A 5266-nucleotide genomic window follows, 5' to 3' on the forward strand; every position below is an offset into this window, starting at 1 on the left:
CGGGCACATGTTTTGTTTCCTTTCTGTTACCCCCCACTTTTACAGCTGCGGCAGACTATCATAAGACGAGAGTTGCTAGAGGTGTCTTTAGCCAAGAAAACACTGCAGGTCAAGAATTGGGAGATTTCGTTAAGGGTTTTCTGCCGTTTTGGGGACCCATGGCTAACAGTAGGAACATTCGTCAGCTTACGAGAGTGGTTGAGTCCACCATAGTTGAGACCGCCGGTGCCCTTGGTAACTTTACTGCTGAGCTCCAGTCGGATAGACTTATGACACTTCAGAATAGAGTTGCCCTAGACGTTATTCTAGCAGATCGAGGTGGAGTATGCAGATTGATTCAATCAAGCTGCTGTGTTTTTATTCCAGCCAACGCTCCATCAGTCTTCCAGGCCATTTCCAAATTGCACAAACTCTCAGATTCTGTCCATCTGGACAAAGGAGATTGGTCTCTGATGGGATGGTTATGGGGATTGATATCCACTTGGGGTTGGAAGATTTTGATGGTCATTGGGATGGTCTTAGCAATTCTGTTCATGCTCTGGCTCTGTGTACAGTGTGCTCCGGCTATTTGTGGCCTTTGTGCTACTTTGTGTGTACGGAAACCTGTCCGGAGAGAGATGCATAGTAATAAGATGATGCTACAGCAGCATATCAATGACCTGATGAATATAGATTCGGATTCAGATTAAAATGGGTTTGGGTTTATTGCCTATGATAGGGCAAAAGGAGGGTCTGTGGTTCCGTGATCCCGAATTGGGTTCGATAGTTCCGAACCCGATTTATAAAGATTGTTGGAAATGGACGATTTTGGTCTTAATAGACCGCAAATGGCGAGTGTAGCGTGTCTGAGTGTTTTCGTATGAACCGATATAGGAGAACACTCTGTATTCGAGGATTTAGTCTGAACCTTTGGGTTCCATTTTGAATGTGGCAGCCATTTTGTGTGGTTGCCCTAACATAGGCCCGATGACTGCGGCTGAGAAACCTTGAGACACGTACACCTTAGTTGACTTCTGGTTGACCTGGCCGAACTGACTCCTCGCCTGGGGCGAATCCCGCTGAGCCAGTTCCTTATTCCACAGCTGGCCTGATAAAGATCAAAGGGCAGGACGTGTCCTACTTTATGGTACACCGTTCCCACTCCTCTATCTCCTTTCCATCTGTTTCTGCCTTTCCTTTACGACTTGATCATCGATCTGGGTTGAAGGGTTTATGATGGGTTTGTCCGGCCTGATCGAACAGGAAACCAAGCATGTGTGCGATCGTTTTTGGTGGGCTGGACAACGGAAAATGGGATTGTCTTTGACTGTCGTCATTTGCTACTTTTGAAATACTACATGGTCCTTGGTCAGTTTGTATGCACCAAATGTAAATTGTAATGCTGCCTGAGGCACGATTTTCGGCATAAAAGACCGAGCTCCGTTTATCTAAGTGTGCAGTCTCTGACGAACTACCCGTGTGTACTTCGTAGATCTCTGTCCCTGGTTGCAACCAATAAACTTTGGTCTTTGACGTCATCAAGAAGTATCCTGTGTCTCTGTTTGCCAAGACAGGGGAATCAGGGGTCTTTGGGTGTTGCCTTGACACCGCTGGGTTACCGGATTAGTACCGGTTCTGAAAAACCCATTACCTCAGTTTGTGTAGGAGGTATATACTACCACTCGGTCTGTGCTGGCAGACCAGTGGCCCTGATAGCTCCACCCTTCATCTGTCACATTTGTGGGTCAGTCGCACTCTTTGGAAAGTGGACTCGCGCAGGGCAGCGGACCAAAGACCCCTTCATGTGCGTTTCAAGCATTTGTTTACATTTTACTCATATAAGAAAAAATAAACAACCGTCCAGGTATGTAGCTGACATACGTTTACAAACTGCCTTACGGAACTTAAACAATTATATGTAGCTGAGATACGTTAACCGAACTGCCTTGCGGAACTTAAAGTATTATCAGTCAGTAATGGTTCTCAGCATCCCCCAAAACCACGACCCTTTTCCCAGAGCCCTACAGTGAAGTAGTGTGGCTCACTGGTTAGAGGCGGCAGACCCGAGAGCAGAGGACGGCCCGGGACCAGGGTTCGATTCCCGGCGCGGCAGGTTTCTGGACCAGGGTCAGCAGACTCGATAATTCTCTCGCCTCGGTGCCCACTCTGATCAGCGATCACACTCGGCAACTCTGGGCATTAGCTTGCCTCATCTTCACTAACGGCCCCACCAGACCGCCGGGGATGACTGGTCTCACCCTGGAGATACCCATTAAGGGACCATCTCTCAGGGAAGCCAGGAAGGGTTTCGCAGCGGTCGAAGCGCCTTGGGACCCTACGGGTAAGTAGTGCGCTATATAAATGCCTATACATTTACATTAACATTTACAGTGATCAGGACGGCAGTCATCCTTTCATCTATCCAAACTCGCTAAACTAAGAGGGGTTCAAATCTGTCATCCGCAGTTTACAGGAATCGCATACGTTTTGCTCATTCCACTGAACCGTTTACACCATTTACGAATGTTTAAACGGCTGTCGGAATGAACTCGAAATGGGAAAATGCAGTTAGGAACTTTCATTTCAATTGTTTTTCCTTACTTCTTACATCCGCGTGTGAACATCTTTTATCCACCGCAAACTTGCAGTGCCCCTACTCAACCGTGCAATACAGTAACTTGTTTGTCTTCTCTTTTCTAAGCATTGTGCATGCGCAAGCTTTCGCGTACAGCACACTCGCTAATCGGAGCTCGAGGAAGCCAGTGCCTCCTTGGCCCGATGCCCATCCTTCTCCCCAACACTACTCAGACTGGAGTAGGTAACAATGGCAGTAGTAGATACTGGAGTAAGTAACCGTATACGATATCTAATGGTAATCCGTGCAACAGCTTTTCACGGAGCATAAAGTAACTGAACTATAGCCTCACCTCCAATTGACTAAAAGTGGGCCGTAAACTAAACTTCCTTCTTTGAAGAATATAGTATGGTCCGAGTTCTCCCATTAGTATCAAAATGAAGAGTCTTCACCGTCTACAAAAATATGGAGTTTTCATTAGCGCCTGAGGACGAATAACAATAACCCTGTTCTGTCACAGAGCACCTGGCGGCCACCACGCTCTTGGACACCTATAGCGACTCCTATATATAACAAGCATTGAAAATGCAATAGGTCTCGCCTTTGATTAAGTTAAAGCCATTTGCTTTGCTAATGGTATTGTATAGCAAAGCAAATGGCTTTCCCTTAAAGAAAGGCGAGACCTATTGCATTTTTAGTGCATGTTTATTTACCAATCAAAAATGGTGAATGCCATTTGAATTAGTAAGTAAATAAAGATTCTTTTAGTATAAAATAAAAAGTACTGCAAGTTTAGACGGGCAAAGGAAGAGCGGGTGGGGGAGTGGGATGGGTAAGTAAATAAACAAATATACTTTGAGTAACGCAAAGGCACTTTTTGCCGAATGGAGGGGCTAGCAGCAATTTGCTAGCCCACCCAAAAAACTATGACATTTAAAAAAGAACCACAGGGATAGAGGGCAATAGATGAGTGAGTGGAAGTGTAGAATGGGGCAAGTAAAAGGGAGTGAATGGAGGGAGGAGAGCAAAAGTGCAACATGAGGGAGAGAGCAACATGGTGTGCAGCGTGAGAAACATACAAGAGAGTGCGTGAGCAGCATATGACAAAGGGAGAAAGGTAGGGGAGTGGGGTTGATGCACATGAGGGAATGCCAAGTGGATATTTGGCAGTGGCAAAGCAAATGAGGGAGACAGCTGGAAAACACAGTTACTCTCAAAAAGAAAAAAGTAGGCCCCTAAAAGTGAGCAGTGAAAGGATACAAGTCAGCCAATCAAAAGGATTGTAAGGAGGCTATGCTCCAGGGAAGGGACAAACACAAGAAAAGGAATGCAAGCAATCGAATAAGAAGCAAGCACATGAGAGAGATTATAAATAAACCAACTGTAAGTAATGAGTGGGCTGTAAGCCCACTATAGGCATTTGGTAAGCCCACTAAAGGACTGCTGCTCAGTATACGAGGCCTAAAAATAAAGTAAACAAATAAATGACATAATTTGACATAAGTCAATATAACGTAACATAAATCAACTTACCATAGCTCAACTTAACTCAACACAACATTGCCTACAAAGCCTGGTTTACAACCTCTTCAACTTCCCCCTTGGCTACCCCTGTGGCGTGCTACTTTCAGCAAAGCATCAGGGGCAATACATAAATACAACTTGCAATTTGCAATAGTCCATCATAACATAGCTGATAACACAATATAAATTAGCATAGCAGCGTAACTCAACATAGCATAACTCAACATAAACGAATTTGCTTAAAATTTACCCACAATGCTCTGTATACGAATGATCCCTCTAAGGAGGATTGCCATACTCTGGTGGGTGGGAGGGTGATCTAAAACGAGTCATATAAAACCACAAAGATTATCTTTTGCGGTTTGGCATTATATACAGGGAGGATGTGTAATGTGTTTTTTTACCCACTTACTCTTGTGTGGTGCGACATCTCAAATGATCCCCTTCTCCGACCTGGTGTTGGGAACATCTCGTAACCTAGGAGACTAGTTAGGGATGGGTAGTTCTGTGTCATTCCATCAGACTGTTGTTTTCCTCTTGGAGCTGCTCGCAGTCAGAGCAGTCATTCTCCAGGACAGGAATGTGTGGCCTGAAGCCAGCTGCATTCCCAGATGCAAGATTCATTTCTGGTGTCAGCCACAAAGGGGGGTTAAATCAAGCTGTGCCTTGACTCTCACCAGAGTTATGCAGCAAAACATTGTAATCCACACCATACCCAAGAAAAAACAGTCAGGGTGGTAAAAATGTAAAATCCCCAGGGTTACATCAGAGACCTTATATCAAGATTTAGGCCCATGTTATTACAAGCAAGTAACTTTCGAGATTTTTGAATTCTCTCAGACTAGCGCATAAACTTTTTAAAAGGTGGGGAGATTTTATTTATTTATCTGTTTATCAGACTTGTAGAGCGCTTTACTTCTTACTCGTCCAAAAGGTTATCTAGCGCTATGTATGGGAAATGCTGGTGATGGGCTGCAGGCGACAGAAGCCTGACGTGAAGAGAGAGATGGAAAGGAAACATTTTAGTTCTGTACACAACTTCCCCTCTGTTGACAAGTAAGCAGCAAGTAAAACAGTGTCCCTCTGCTGGGATTTATTTAATGAATGACGTTTCACCAAAATGACACACGGAGTGGCAGTGACATCACTTTGATGCATAATGACACCAAAATCTGTCCCCGTCCCACC

The 5266-nt window shown here is 44.8% G+C and overlaps 1 non-coding gene across 1 annotated transcript; it reads right to left on the reverse strand.

The window, feature by feature from the left end:
- Window positions 1-1636: 1636 nt before the first annotated feature.
- LOC147734928 (small nucleolar RNA U109) lies at window positions 1637-1750 on the reverse strand. Its single transcript, XR_015308230.1, has one exon. It is a non-coding gene; the product is annotated as a small nucleolar RNA U109 (small nucleolar RNA).
- Window positions 1751-5266: the final 3516 nt, after the last annotated feature.

Source organism: Lissotriton vulgaris, chromosome 1_2 (assembly GCF_964263255.1).
Source record: "Lissotriton vulgaris chromosome 1_2, aLisVul1.2, whole genome shotgun sequence".
In the NCBI taxonomy this organism is placed as follows: Eukaryota; Metazoa; Chordata; class Amphibia; order Caudata; family Salamandridae; genus Lissotriton; species Lissotriton vulgaris.